At 31.7% G+C, this 17,266-nt stretch overlaps 1 protein-coding gene across 5 annotated transcripts in view; it reads left to right on the forward strand.

Annotated features, from left to right (window-relative positions):
• The window catches only part of LOC114713019 (hydroquinone glucosyltransferase-like), a 40,256-nt gene that overhangs the window by 14,912 nt on the left and 8,078 nt on the right, over nt 1–17,266 (forward strand). Inside the window, exon 1 of one of the 5 annotated variants that reach the window (XM_028897604.1) lies at nt 14,165–14,182. The exons of 2 other annotated variants lie outside the window; for them this stretch is intronic. The gene's annotated coding sequence lies outside the window, so the exon portion shown is untranslated. Of the gene's footprint in view, nt 1–14,164; nt 14,183–14,342; nt 14,396–17,266 lie in introns of those variants that run through there. 2 more of the 5 variants (XM_028897602.1, XM_028897603.1) reach the window with 2 other exon arrangements.

Genomic DNA, 17,266 nt, shown 5'->3' on the forward strand with positions numbered 1-17,266 from the left:
GACTCAAGAATCCACCGATGGAATTGTGACTAAGGATTTGAATCTGAGGTGCCCATGAAGGAATAACCAAACCTTGGTCTCTGGTTCTCTGCAAGAACCCTTCTGGTAAATAATCTAAAGGATTACTGCTATTTTTGGAACCAAAGTAAGCAGCACTAGCAAATTTATTTGGGGCTCTCACAACCCATAAGAACTTTTCAGCACTTAGTTCCAACCCTAAAGCCAGTTCATTGAGCTGCTCTTGGGACACTGTCCCTCCGCTCCCAAATGAAACATAGAGAACTATAACACTCTTCTATCAACAGGACATTATTTTTCATGAACTATAGAACGGATCATACACAAGAACGAGCTACACATGAATTATAAAAAAACAAAGTGTAAGAATACTTATTAATTTTGATCTTTTTGTAGTATAATTATAGTTATATACTTGTATAATTGAGATATCCTTAAAATCACTAGATAACCCGGCATGACGTGAGGTTGGTTGGTATTTATTTATTTGATTATTATTTGAGGATGAGATAAAGAGAAGATTTAAATATAGAAAAAAAAAATGTTAGTATATATCAAAGTTATTTGAATGCGTAACCAATAATATAAATGTTTTAATCAGCTAGCTGGCTTCTCTCCTTCTGAGTCTATGTCTGAGATTTTAATATTTCCAATGTCTACTTTTTTTATATATAAATGACAAATTATGTTTATCACATTGATGTTGGAGATTTGTCCAAGTCAATACAATAATGCCGACAACTTTCGTGGGACTATTTAAGCATCATAGTAACGCTGGCTTGTCTTCAAGCCGACCTATGTTCATTTATTAATGCTAATATGTATATATCAAGACACACACACACACATATATAAGGACCACTCATAGATATGAGAAATCCAAGATGATTATAACTACTCAAAATAGCTTAATTTCTATGAAGCTCTTATGGACTACTCTTCTGATCTTATTTATAAGACACTTCTAGTATATTTCACACATACCAAAGAAAACCTTAAAATACATTAACTCTCCATTAAAATATAATAAAATTTCAATTTTACCCATATTTAATATATGTCTTTTTCAAAAGAGATAACTACCTATACTATAATAAATGAAAGACAAAATAATACATTTAAATTGAAAATTTAATGAAATGACTTATAAATAGGATAAAAAAAATACTCTCTCTACCTTATAAATAGGACCAGAGGAGTATTTTGGAACTAATTTTTTCATGAGATGACTTAATTGCCCTCCATGAAATTTGTGTAAATTAGTATCTTAGTTGTAGTTGTTATTTGATCAATTAAAATTATTACTTATTGAACTTGTTGTCATTTAATTTTTTTAAAATTTTAAATTAAGGATATTTAAGTAATTTTACCATAAAATTTAACCCAAGTCAACTGCCTAGGGACTTTAAAATAAGTAATTAGGCACGCATTTTAAGGTCCTGAATTGTAGATCGGCGAGGTTAGTTTGTATACCTCAGAAATAATAAACCGATCATTTTATAAGTTATAAATAGTGTAGTTAATTTTCCTATTAATTGTGTGCGCGCGCGCACATATGTGCAACCTCAACTTAATTTAGAGCGAAAGGACATTTATTTATATAAGTTTTCACCCAACGATCACATGCTAAATAGCACTCATGTATATCTCATATCTAAGCTCTTGCCATCGAGCAATTATTATTTATGTTAAATTTGTATCTAAGTGTGCCCAAATGTCAAATAATATCTCGTCCCATATTGATTAATGTAAACGCTGTATAAGAATACTATACTTAATTAAGAATCAATTGTTCGTAAATTAATATGAATAATCAATAAATGTGATTTATTTCTCAAATTCACACCAGTTATGAGTAAATTGTTAAGCCACAAATAATTTCTATTTTTTTTTCTTTTTATGTCATGGCAGGAACGGCTGATTCATCAAAAGCTGTGGCTTCCCAAAAGGTATTAACTCCTCTTTCTAATTTAATAAAACAATTTCTTTTTTTCTTTTTTTAGGCAAAGAAGCAAAGAAAGCATTTACTCTCCGACCCTCTCTCTATATATGTGTAAAAGAAATTTATTTGGAAATGACATATTTATAAGAGTCAATAATATCTTGTTTAAGATTTTTAGTATTACTTTTTTATTTTTCCCCATTAATTATTAGTTACTCTCACTTTATTAATTATACACGTATTACTTTTAATTAATATTAATCAACTGTTTTTATCTACATAATTCAGTTACTCATAAAAAGAACAAGAAGGAGTATTAAATATGAATTTTATTTTTGCAATTTTCTCCCTGTATCTTGTCAATAAATATGTTAATCGGTTTCCGATCTTTAATTTGTAGGGAATGGCGACAGTACATCAAGAATAGTCATAATCGTGGCTGTGTCTATTGGAGCTTTTGTTTCAATTCTTATTTTGATTTGCATTTTACGGTTCGGAGATCGAAGAAGCCAATTGAAAGTCAGTCAAAATAATGTTTTCATACTAAACCATGTTCTCTGAACTAAAAAAAAGCTCAAGTACATCTTTTGTTTGATTTTTTTTCTCAGCTGATCAACCTGAAGCAGAGCATGATGAAATTAAACCAATTGAGTCACTGCAATTCAATTTCAACACCATAAAACTCGCCACAGATAACTTCTCTATTGCAAATAAGCTTGGACAAGGAGGGTTTGGATCAGTATATAAGGTAAATAACATTAAGTTATTGTTATGTTGAGATAAAATATCAGACAACACTGTCATTTGTGTGTGCGTGTGATATGTGTGTGTGTAGTCTGGTATTGATTAAATAATTGCGTGCCCCAACTCTAATAAATAATGCAGGGCAAGCTTCCAAATGGGCAAGATATTGCTGTTAAAAGGTTGTCCATGGATTCTGGCCAAGGAGATTCAGAATTTAAAAATGAAGTTCTTTTGGCGGCTAAACTCGAACATCACAATTTAGTGAGATTATTGGGCTTCTCCTTAGAAAAGAAAGAAAGGCTATTGGTATATGAGTTTCTTCCCAATAGAAGTATTGATTACTTATTGTTTGGTAAGTCAATGGGATGTTTTTGTCTTAATTTGGATGCATGGTGTCTCTATTCTTTCATTTATATTGGATGAAAATCAAAATGCTAATTGTAGACGTAGTTTCAATGGATCATAGCCTTAAATAGGTACGAACATATTGCAGATTCAAATCAACGTGTTCATTTGAATTGGATAATATGCTACAAAATCATAAGAGGCATTGCTCATGGCTTTCTTTATCTTTATAGAGATTCAAGTTTATGTATTATTCATCAAGATCTCAAAGCAAGTAATATTCTTTTAGATAAAGAATTAAATCCCAAAATATTAGATTTTGGCATCGCAAGATTATTTGTTGTGGACTAAACTCAAAGCAATACTAGTAGAATTGTTGGAACTTAGTGCGTATATTGCTCCTTATTATCGATTGATCATCATAATACTTAGTCATGACTAACACATCTAACTAAGCTTATTCATCTTGATGTTTAGTGGATATATTGCACCAGAATATACAATACATGGACAATTTTTGATCAAATCATATGTTTTTAGCTTTGGCATATTGGTTCTAGAGATTTTAAGTGGCAAAAAGAACAACAGTGTCTTTGATAAAGAGATATTAAGCTATGTAAGCCCCTACTTGCCTCTTTTCATTCATGCATACATGTATTTGTCATCTTTCAATACACACACATAATTAAGATTGTGGGGTAGAGGAAAGTTAAAAGGAATACTCAATAAAGCTATTAAGCAAGATCTTTTAATTAACAACCTAACCAAATATTTGATTGTTAATAGAACTCAATACCATTGTACAATCGATGTAGCCGACTCCATCTAGTAAGATAAAGTTTTATTATTGTGGTTGTTGTACATATATGACTAGTTCACATGTAGTTGTAAAAGTAACCTGGGATTAATGTTTATCATTGATGATGAACTTCTTACAGGCATGGAAAAATTGGAGGGAAGGGACGACTTTCAATTTAGTAGATCCTATATTAAACAATGTTTTAAGGAATGAAATAATGAGATGCATCCACATTGGGTTATTATGTGTTCAAGAAAATGTCGTTGACAGGCCAACCATGGCTTCAGTTGTAGTTATGCTGAATAGCTACTCTTTCTCTCTCCCTTTTCCTTCAAAGCCTCCACTTTTAATGAATACCAATGGCTCATCAAAGAGACATTTGAGGGAGTATAGCTCAGAGGCAACAAGATCACACTACAACAAAATGTGTTATTTACCTCCCTCATTTATGTCTGTTTTAAAAAACAGAAGAGACTTTATGTCTGTTTTAAACAAAACAGACGTTAATTCACGTCTGTTTACATCAACCAGACGTGAACTAATGTCTGTTTCTTCATAACAGACGTTACTTCACGTCTGTTTAGCAGAAACAGACGTTACTTCACATTTGTTTAGCAGAAAAAGACATTACTGCACGTCTGTTTTCAAGTAAACAGACGTGAAGTGGCTTGATTTTTTAAAAAAATTTGCCCATAGCTAGCATCAGTTCATATCAGATCTATACCGCGAAGAACCTCCAGCTCGCAGCTATCTCGCCCGCAACTTTGATTTTTCGGTCTCTCCCTCTCATTTTCGTCTTCTACGTGCAGTAGCCGTGAGCTACTCAAAGATTTTTCGGTCTCTCCTTCTGATTTCAGCTCTTCAAGGCCGTAGCCCTCCCTCCATTGCATCGCGCGTTCTGCAGTAGCCGTGTTGTAGCAGCTTGCCGTTGATTACCAAGGCTGAAGCCGTGAAGTTCACACGCACAGCAGTTCACCGTCCTCGTCCTCTCTGCAGGCCGTGATAGTCTTTGATTCGACGGCACGCCAGAACAATGAAGGTAAGTTCATTCAACCGTTACATTGTGGGTTTAGTATGTTGTACGTGGGTTTGAGTAGCTTGAGGAGTTTTGAATTGGTTTCTGAGGTTGCTGTTTAAATTTTTATTGAAGAATTGTGTTTAGATAGTTTTAAATTTGTATATATTGATTGGGTAGAAAATTTAAAGATTTCAAGCCTTGTTAATACTTGTTAGAAAAATAATGCATACAAGGTGTTTGTCAAAATGCCTAAGAGGGATTGCATTTAGATAGTTTCCTATATGTATTGAATTTAGATTAAGGATTGGGTATACATTAAATTATTAATGAAAAAATTGCATTTAGATAAGTTAAAATTTGTTTACATTGATTGGGTAATGGATTTGAAGTTTGAAATCATTATTAACTAACTTGTTTGAAAATTAATATATAAAGTGTTTGTCAAAATGTCTAAAAGAAAATTTTCCTATATGTTTTGAATTAGATGTTGATTACATTCAAGAGGAAGCTTTAAAAATTGGATGTTTATTAATTGGATAATGGATTTGAAGATTAAAAGATTGTTATGCATTAATTAGTTGTCAATGAAAAGCTTTGTTCTCATAATGTTTGGATTTTTGTTATATAATATGTAAAATCTCCACAACTTGTAAAAGTAATTTTTATGTCTTTTTAAATTTTAGGAATTGGCATGATTTATGTTGTAATTGGAATGAATCAGATTCAATTGATATCATTAGTTTTGAATTTGGTTAATGTTTATTGGGACTGTGCTGAATGGAATTAAATTGTTTATAATTCCTTAGGTAGTAACGTAATGGATCATAGTTGGATGAATGCTTTGAGAACAAGTGATGAATATGAGAACGGAGTAGAACGATTTATTGAATTTTCTAAACAGAATGCTCCTAGCAATAATGGAATGTATTTTTGCCCCCGTGTCAAGTGTTTAAATGAGAGCGACTAAGTGTTGATGATATTAGGGATCACCTGCTTTGTGACGGTATAAATCTTCGATATACAAGATGGATATGGCATGGTGAAGTAGGAACAAGTTCAATACTCGAAGAAGAGGAAGTTATGGATGATGTAAATGATAGAATGAGCGATATGATTCGTGATGTAGGGGTAGAGTTCTTTGTGCGATCACATGCAAATGATAACTTGAAGAGTGATGCAGAGATGCCTTTGTACCCTGGGTGTTCTAAGTATACAAGATCGTTAGCTGTATTGAAATTGTTCAGTTTAAAAGCAAATAATGGGTGGACTGACAAAAGTTTCACAGAGTTGCTTCAATTGATTAGTGATATGCTTCCAATTGATAACGTTCTTCCAAATCGTGTGTATGAGGCAAAGAAAATCTTGTCTCGGATGGGTATGGGCTATGAAAAGATACACGCTTGTCCTAATGACTGTGTATTATATAAAAAAGAGTATGCTGGTCTACGTGAGTGCCCAAAATGTAAAACTTCACGATACAAGGTGAAAAAGAACATGGACTGTGCTGGTAACTATGATGGTGATGAGACAAGTAAAGGGCAACCTTTAAAGGTGTTATGGTATCTTCCGATAATACCACGATTTAAGCGCTTATTTGCTAATGCAACAGAAACGAAGAAGTTAAGATGGCATTTTGATGAGAGAATATCAGATGGAAGATATCTTCGGCACCCTACTGATTCTCCTCAATGGTAGAAAATAGATGAAATGTTTCCGGAATTTGGTCTTAAACCAAGAAATCTTCGCCTTGGGCTTTGTACAGATGGAATCAACCCTTACGGTACTCTTAATAGCACACATAGTGCATGGCCAGTACTGTTGGTGATTTACAACCTACCTCCCTGGTTATGTATGAAGCGCAAGTACATGATGCTTGCTATGATGATTTCAGGACCGAAACAACCAGGAAACAATATCGATATCTACTTGGCACCTTTAATTGAAGATTTGAAGATGTTGTGGGAAGAAGGTGTGGATGTGTTTGATGCATACAAGCAGGAGTCCTTTAAGTTGCGTGCCATGATCTTTACAACGATAAATGACTTTCCTGCATATGGAAATCTATCAGGATACAATGTGAAGCGGCATAAAGCATGTCCTATATGTGAAGCAAACACATACTTCCACCAACTTAAGCACGGAAGGAAGATAGTTTACCTCGGTCACATGAGGTTTCTTGATCGATTCCACCCATATTGGAGATTGAAAAAGGTTTTTAATAGCTCACCAGAGCATGGCATGGCTCCGAAGGCATTAACTGGAGAGGAAGTTTACCAGCGAGTTGAAAGAATCAATGTCATTTTCGGTAAGACTCAAAAAGCTGCAAGTGAGAAAAACATATGGAAGAAGAGGTCTATTTTCTTTGATCTTCCATATTGGCACAGTCTTGATGTAAGACACAGTATTGATGTGATGCATGTGGAAAAAAATGTGTGTGATAGTCTTATCGATACTCTTTTGTACATACCTGGAAAAACTAAAGATGGAATTAATGCAAGACTTGATCTGGCTGAAATGGGCATACGAGAGCGATTACATCCACAATTGAGAAAGGGTGGTAAGCGGGCTTATATGGAACCTGCGGCCCACACATTGTCTAAAGTCGAAAAAACAAGCTTGTGTCAGTGTTTGCATGACATCAAGGTGCCCCAGGGGTATTCTTCTAATGTGAAAAGGCTTGTCTCAATGCACAATTTGAAGTTAGTGGGAATGAAGTCTCATGATTATCATGTACTGATGCAACAACTATTACCCGTAGCTATTCAAGGCACAATGAGAGATGATGTGAGGGGCACTATAACTAGATTATGTATCTTCTTCAATGCTATTGGTAGCAAAGTCATTGACATAGAGAAATTGGACGAATTGGAAAATGAGGGTTATGTTATCTTGTCTCAACTAGAAATGCACTTTCCCCTAGTATTTTTTGATATCATGGTGCATTTGATCATTCATTTAGTGAGGGAGATAAGGCTTTGCGGTCCTATTTTTCTAAGATGGATGTATCCATTTAAGAGGTACATGAAAGTCTTAAAAGATTATTCTAAAAATCCTTATCGGCCTGAAGCATCAATTGTTGAAAGGTATGTAGCGGAAGAGGCTATGGAATTTTGCAAAACATATCTATCTATAGCTAAACTGATGAGATGATAGCTAAACTTCGAGACCAAGTTCATGATGAGCTCCAATCTGAGCTAGAGGTCAAGATTGAGGCCCGGTTATGCCAGTCACTTCGAAAAGAGCTTATGGCTAAGCTTCGTGATAAGATGAAATCTATGGTCTCTAGCATGCAAATTGGGACAGTTCAACAACAATGCACACCCCAAGTTTGTAATCAATTTCACTTAAATTGATGTTGAGTTTTACCAACGTTTTTTTTTATTTAATTTAATACTTTCATTTCTCTCATTTAGGATTCCCCCGTCTTTCCTAGTGTGACAACCGTTCCTTTAAAACCCATTTAGATCAAAATTTTCAATTTATTCGAAAGATTAACCATGATAGAAAAGAAGAAACCTTAAAATTTTAAAATCGCTATCATGGTTAAAAGAAATAAACTTATAATAAGAGTAACATCGATCGTTACCTTAGGCCTTGGATTTCTAAAGTCCAGAAATATCATTCAACCATACGGACTGATAAATCAGTTTAATATAAACTATAGAGCTCATTAGTCAAAAGTCAACACTTTCAAAGGAGCGTTACACGCAGAGTCTAAAATGCCTCGGGCCTACTCACGCCCTGTCATACCAGATAGTAGTAATTAAAAGTATTATTTTACATCATGATAGTAGATGAGCCCTATGTGGCAATATATAACAAGTCAACACATAGGACAAAAGCAGGGAGGCTATACAAGCTATAATAGCACACTATGCCTCCGGAGCCTTCCCTGATGGGCCACCACCTGAACTATCACCTGAAAATGTTAAACCACGGGGTGAGACAAACGCCTCAGTAACCAACTTTCCAACTCATCATACATACTAACACGTGCTCGTGAGGTGTCAAGTGGGACAGTTATTAATTCTCGAGAACTATAGATATATCCATAGAAATATAATTTCAATCATCCAAACCCTCACTATGGGGGCCAACACACAAGCCACATAAGTCTATCCCTCACTTTGGGGGATCAATCAAACATATGGGCCTATCCCTCACTTTGGGGGACGAATAAGAAGCCACAAAGGCCTATCCCTCACTATGGGGGACGAAAGAAGAAGCCAACCAATGTGCACCAATGGTGGCCTTACCACGTGGTAGGATACGACTCAATCCAAAATCCAAATAACAACCAATCATTCATAATATAATAAAAATGTCTCAATCTTTTCTCAATATAATCCATAAGATATAAATCATATATCTTTTCCAAACTTCTCAATCACCATTCTAAAAATCCCACAAGACAATTTTCATAGCTCAAAAGATATAACATATCTACTCAAGTTCCAAATATCAAATATTATTCTAAAAATAGCAAAATACTCACAAACAACATATTAGCACATATAACAAGTGGAAAGTGGTTACCTCTCGCCAAAGCAATACTTAGGATTACCAGAAGGTCAATCCTATGCTCAACCAATAATTAATCTACACAATTAATATAACCACATATTAATATAAACTAATTAATTAATTAATTAAACTTCTCTATATCATTTAAATTTCTAACAACCCCAAATTATCTATTTACCACCTCCAAATTATTTACCTTAATAAAAAGGATTTTCAACAATTTCCAAATATAAAATTATTATATTATAAACTCTAAAAATCCTCATTTAAGTTTAAACCTCAAAATCACACTATCAAAAATTCAATAATACTTTAAATATTTATAACTAAATAATCTAATCAAAACTTTAATGGTACAACTACCATATATATATATATATATTTCCATAAATAATAGACTTTCTAGCTACAATAATTATTTTAAAACCTCCAGTCACCCAATAAATAAAACTAAACCGATTAAAATCTCAATAATATATCAAACAATCCAAATAAATTACTTAACTTGAATTTAATCGGTAAAAATATAATATAAATCATATATAACAGATTTTTCAACTAGAAAAATTAATTTAAATACTAAAAACCAACAAATAGAGAAATCTACACTGATTAAAATTAACAACTCATTTACTTCTAAATTTCTATAGTCATCTTTTATCAAAACTCAATACTTATATCATATATAAGTCTCAAAATTTTCTCTAATCACTATGGTAATACTACTATTATGAAGCATAAAATATATATGAAATATTTATGAAGAAAGTTTGATGAAAAGAGATAATTTTATGTACCTAAAATATCTGCAAAGCTTGCCCTTTCTTTTACCGGTATGCTCCTTTCGCTCTTGCGCACACACACAAAACTCTCTTTCCTTCTTTCTCTCTAGCACGCACTCATTCAGCCTTCCTCTCCCTCTTTTATCCTTCATTTCCCCAACTACCTTTCATTTTTTTCTTCCCTCATTAATTCCTCTCCCCCATTTTCTTCCTTCCCTTTTCAACGTTTCCCTTTTCAACGCTCAGCTTTCCACCGAATTCGGTGGAATGCCGTGAGCTTTCATTTTTTTTTCCTTTAAATAATATATAATAAAATATTATTATTTTATTATAATAATAAAATATATATATCTTTTTTTTTTGAATTTTTTTTTTAAAAATTATTATTATATATATTTTTACATAAATCCTAAAAATTAATTTAGGATATTACACCTAGCACTAAAGACAGTTGTAATCCACCGGGGGCATTGGGAGAGCATGATTCTAGTAGTCCCACGCCGGACTTTGGACAACCTTGTTGTTTTCGTTTAGAGGTCCCAAGGATGCGTGTTGTTGCTGACGCTCTCCTCTACAATCAAAGGAGCACTATCCATCACCAACATATTCAAGAGGACTAAGTGAGCGTTACAGTTACGACTGTTCGAGAGGGAGAGACAGGTACGGATGTGCCATTCCCGACTGCTGAAGTTGTGAAGTTAGGTCAGGCAATTGGAACTTTCATTCTTTGGCCTAGACACCTTGTTGATAACGAGATAATACCTGTGATGGTAAGAAAATGTTATGCTATATTGTGTGCATTTTTTTAACATAATACTTATAATACTTATTATGTTTATTTGATGTTTCATTAGGATCATGTAAGTTTATTTTTTCATTTCTAACTTAAATTTCTAATCTCTTACTTTGCACATACTAATAATTATCTTATTTCAATTCAATGATAGCTTCTTCCATAACAAATGCATGTCATCAATGGAGAAGAGAAATTTGTATGGATATTTATGCCCTGCAAGTATCCAGAAGAAGTACAACCCACTAGATAGGAGAATCAGATATGTAGGCAATACGATTGGAGACACTAAATTACCTTGTTATTTGGCACCAATTATTGAAGGGCAAGTAGCTTAATTATATTTATTTATACATACTTAAATTGTTAAGAATTATTGTGATATCCAGTAATGTATAAGTCTTACTCTATGATGCAGTTGTCATTGGAGTTTTTGTGTTTCTTGTCCCATTGACAATGTCATCTATTGGTTTTATCCCTTGGGTCGTCATCCAAGCAGTGAGATAAGGGGCGTTTTCAACACGTAAGTACCTTAATGTAGATCAATAATTTTGTTTTCAATATAAATTATTTAACTTGTGCTTTCATTTGCTTATAGGGCTTTAAAGACTTATTATATAACCGGTGGGAAGTGTTCCGGTAAAAATGGCTCAACAACTTGGGTATATCCCAATGTGAGTACTTTAAATTGAAGTTCTTTCATTGATGGCAGTTATTTTATATATGAATTTGGATTATCATTTCCTTGTGATTTGCAGTGTGCTAAGCAACAAGGGCCAACAGAGTGCGGATATTACATTATCCGTTATATGTTTGAGATTATTGAGAGCGGATGTACTACAAAATTTGATGAGGTAAGTAAATATAATTTTAGTTTTGTAATAGTTGAATTTTTAAATTGAATTGTTACTTATTTTATTTTCTTCCTATGTTTAAATTTGTTCATTTGTCAATTTGCAGATTTTTGATAATGATTGCTCATATACTATTGATGACATTGACTTCATCCGAGACCTTTTGGCACAGCAGCTGCTTCAAGAATTCTGGTCCAGGGATTGATCAAGTTTATGTTTAGAGACAATAGGTTATCAATATTGACTTTTGTAATTTGTTCTTCTTTTTTGACTAGTTAGTTAATTAATGTGTCAATATAAATGAAGTTATGATGTTGATATGTCTTGGCTGAAAATATTGACTGGTTCATACTATTTCATCTTGCTGGAAAGTGGCTATTATGACTATTGTGGCTGTAGGGGAAGTAGTATATACGAACTGAAATTTTTTTATAAAAAAAACAGAGCACATTCACGTCTGTTTAGCGAAATAGAAGTAAAAAATCATATTTTTAACCTCTGTTTTACACAAAAGCAGACATAAATTTACTTCTGTTTTGGTAAAACAGACGTGAATTCACATATGGTTTAGTAGAAATAGACGTGAATTCACGTATGTTTTTGGAGAAACAGAAGTAAAGAATTGATTTTTTACTTCTGTTTGAAACAGACGTAAATACTACAATTTTTCTCTTCTGTTCAAAACAGAAGTAAAAAGGGGGTACTTTTTATGTCCCTTCTTTTCATGTCCCCCGCAAAACAGAAGTAAAAAGTCTTCATTGTAGTAGTGTCAAGCGAAGGGGGAAGTAACTCTATTCAACAATCAATAAATGAAGCATCAATTACTAAACCATATCCATGTTAAATTTTTGTCTTGTAGTTGAAATTCACAAGCACTAAAAATGGGGACCTAATATATGGATATTTCTTGAGCATTATGTGGATATTTGGCTAGTTTTGGATCAAGGTGTAACTTTGCAAAAATATTGGGCACAAAAGTGAAATTATTGACAATTCCCTTAGTTTTTTTTTTTAAACCATGGTTTAATTTTAAGTAGATGACATAATTTCTTAATTAGCCATTGATCCATTTTGTGAATGGATATATTTCATTCTATTTTTTGTATTTAAGAGTTTTGATGATTTGGGTCAAGATAGTTCATAAATGTCAAGGTGTATGCAAATTCAAATTTAAATAGGGACAGCTGCATATTGCCCACTTAATTAATCAAGTCATGGATCAAAGTTTTTGGACTAGTTTTGTTTTTGTTTTGCCATCTTGGATTAATCTTTGTTCGCCTAATAAATATATTTTATCATGCAAACAAATTAATCAAGTTATTTGGTGATCTAATTCTTAATGTATTATTCATCTAGAGGGAACTATTAGAATGGTATGATTATACAACTTTTACAAATGACTTTACTACTCAACAAAGTAAGAAAAATGACATAAAAATTTATAAATTGTTATGAATATTATCAAGTATGAATGTCTATCTTCTCTTCCTCTTTAACTGCATCCACTCTCACTACTTTCACTATATTACTCGTCCACTATTCCATTACTTCTTCACTATGCCTTTAATCTTGTAACTCATCTCATACTCATATTTATATGATTTATTGTCCACTATGGCATTTAAATATAAATGTAACTTATGTATAAGGCTATGCCTATATATAGGGTATGTCATTGTGAAGTGAAGTAGGTGAAAGAATATAATATTATTTTTTATTTTCTTGTTTACATTTCTTCTCTAATATACTTTCTTTGTTGGTTAGTTTCTTGACACGTTATCAGCACAAGACTCTACCATCTAAGTTTATGATTTCTTGTTTATTTCGAAGATAGTTTAATCCATATGCCGTGGTAAGATTTTTTTTAATTTATTTAGAGGAAATCATCGTTTTGCATATTAATTTTATTGATTTATTGGCAACCAAGTATTTTATTTATTATATTGAGGTATGAAAATTTTATTTCTGTTTCTTACCTTTCTTATATTTTCATAATTCTACTTTCCTTATACTTTTTATTTTATTATGAGGTTTATTTTCAACTATAATGTCAGTATATATGATTATCATTTCTGATATTAATTAATTGTTGTCTTGGAAAATAAGATGTTAAACACATAAAATGAGTGACTAATAGCCATTTTACTCTTGATCTTGTGATTAGATGGCCAGAAGCCACATCATTTTTTAATGATTCTTTGATAAAGATGGCAAATACAGCAGCCAAACGATATTTGGAGTTCAAGGACTTCAATTCGCACAGTAAAGATGGCAAAGACTGCTAAGTTAGCATCTTGGGGCAGGTCTTGTTTGTTGATTGGAGAAAGAAAAATGGATTGGATGTTTGAAGGAAGATTCTGAAGGTAGGCTATGGAGACAGAAGGAGGAGATTCTAGTGAGGAAATCTGGCTGAAGATGAACAGGTCGCTTGGAAAACTCGAGAATAGGAATCAGATGGCTAAAGCCACGGCTGGGAACAACGGCTACGTGTGTTGTTTTCTGCATGAAACTTCCGAAACAAAGGCTTGAGATCGATGAACACCTGGATCGACGTTTGTAAATTTGTTGATTTCTGGGTTTGATGTCTTTCAAGATTTGATGGGCTTTTATAGAAGCGTTGTTATGCTATACCAGTCGGAAAGCTTGTCTTTTAGCTTTAGAAGCTTCTCCAGCTGTAGCCTAGCATGTGGTAGGATCCACTGGGTGGCTGTTTTTCTTTTTGCCTTTGATTTTGAAGGTTTGATGGGCTTATAGGCTATTTTGAAAACCAAACTATGATTTGAAAAATAGTTTTTTAAAAAAAATTTATTTTTAAGAATGGATCTTAGAAGAATAGGTTTTGTAAAAAAATAATTCTGATAAAGTGAAAAAGTTTAAATGATTTTTATCAAAAACACTTTTTATATGTGCAAATTACTAAAAAGACATAAGTTAATATGATAATTACATAAAAGATAGATTATGTAATATATTTTTATTTGAAGTAATAAATTTGTTAATAATTTTTTTTGCCAACATAATAAATAATATGTAAAAAATGTGATTAATAAATAATTAATATGTGTATATATATTTATAAAATATAAGATTAAATATGTTTTTAGAAAAATGATTTTTTTTTTTTGCCAATAGAGAAATATTATTTTGCCTTAAAAGATTTTAAACATGAAATCTCATAATATTTTTTCATAACTAGATTTTTTAACAACATACTACCTCCGATATTTAATATAAGAGCTATTTTGATATTCAATTTAGTTCTAAATATAAAATCTCAATGAATTTTATTTCTCACATTTATTTATTTTTTTCAAAGTAGTTCTTGTAGTAGTTGCACATGTTAGATATTTCATCAAATGGTACTTCTAACTAATACACATGATTAGAAATAGTATTTTGGGGAAGCTGTAGCATCCTTTGAAAAAAAAAGGTTATTATTTCAAAAAATATATGTATTATATAATATTTTATTATTATTAAATAATAATATTTTATTAATATTTCTATTGGTTTAGAACAAGAAAGAAGCTGAGAGGTGTTGGCATTTCGAAGAGCAATATAAGCTTTAAGGGATCATTTAGGTACATAAAAACACTTCTTTCTATTAAATTTTCTTTATGAATATTTTCTATATATTCATAGCTTTATATTATTAGTATTACAACAATGTTTAGAGAAAATTTTGTGATTTGGGTATAGAGTAAGTATTAAGTTTTGAAAATATTTGACTGTAGAAATTTAAAAATATATTATTATGAAATTTTAATCACTTTAGATTTGTCCATTTATTACTTTTGGTATTTAAAATTAAATTTATTTGTTGAAAAATCTGTCATTTATGATATATATCGTATTTATACCGATTAAAACTAAGTTAAATAATTTATTTGGGTTGTTTGATATATTATTGAAATTTTAATCAGTTTATACTTGTTTATTGATTGTTTTGAGAATTTAAACTAAGATTTTAATTGGAAAATGTATTATTCAAGATATATAAAATGTTTTCACCGATTAAATTTAAGTTAAATAACTTATTTGAGTTACTTAATATATTATTGATATTTTAATCGGTTTAAAATGTAAAATAGGTTAAGACTATATTATTAGAAAAATTTTGAAACTGGAAACTTAAGTTATAAATTGAGATTTCTACAATATTAGATAAAAACAATATTTTTATAGATATTTAAATGAGTTATTGAGTAGATGAAAAGTTTTTTCTTTTTTTTTTAAGTCAAAATTTTTGCGTAGTAAATGTGCGTGTATATATATATATTAATAATAATAAATCTTGTATAATTTAAGTTAATTATTTGTATGTATATTAAATTGTATTTACATTATTTGTAGATTATTCCGCACTTCGGAATTTGTAATTTGTGCTCGTATTTCTCAAGCTGTGATGTTAAGCTTGGAGTAGAAGTAACCAGGGTTAATTTATTTTATATACATGCTTTGGATTGTAAGGTGTTTATTATGTTTTTATTTTCTCAAATTAATTTGTGAAAGTATGCTTGTGAATAAAATATGTATTTTCTTATATGCTAAATTTTAGTGAAGTGGGAAGTATGTTGATTTAATTATGTCTCAGTTGTGTTTTATTGAAAATTATGTTTTCTTGTGGTGTTGAATTTAATATACTAATATTATGTTATTAAATAAAATAAAAGTATATTGGACTTTGTTTGAAATTATATCATTTTACTTTAAAGAGCTATGAGATTTTTAATATATATTGTGATTATGCATGGGGTTCATATGTGGAGGTTGAAATTTTGTTATATGGAGGATAATTATTCTTGAAGCCCACGCGGCGTGCCTACACTATTGATCCTAGTGTTTGGCCTTTTTGTTAGACCCTTGTAGTTCTTCCTTTTTCTTGACCCGGAATTGAGAACAAACTCTTGGGTAGACATTTCTTGCACTATAGTCCATTCTTGGGTGGTGTAGATACAAGAGGAGGCCTGTCGCTTGATGTGAGTTGGGTGACCTTTGGCCGGGTTACTCAGCACAAAAAGCGCGAATCCTTGTCAAGGAGTCATAAGGAGAAGCAAGGTAATGGGAGGGTATATTTCATTGTGTTATTGCATATATGTACTTTTGTATGAATTGTGTTGTGGATGGTGAGATATGCTCCATTTATGTGATTGTATTTATTAAAGTACCATTTATTACTTAAACTATATTTAAGCATTACTTCACTAACTTGTCATCCTACTTATATATGTCATAAATTAATACTTAGTTACTGGGACTTTACGTCTCACCCCGCTATTCATCAATGCTTTTCAGGAGAGCCATTTAGTTTGGCTCGGCGCGAAGGGAAGCAACCAGAGGCATAGGCGAGCATAGCCTAGCAGTCCTCTTTTGGTATAGGCATATAATGTCATGTATATTTCCATCTTAGGACTCATGACTGTGTTGACATATACTTTCTTTTTTTT

Source organism: Neltuma alba, unplaced genomic scaffold (assembly GCF_004799145.2).
Source record: "Neltuma alba isolate B1F8T4 unplaced genomic scaffold, ASM479914v2 tig00011409_pilon, whole genome shotgun sequence".
NCBI lineage: Eukaryota > Viridiplantae > Streptophyta > Magnoliopsida > Fabales > Fabaceae > Neltuma > Neltuma alba.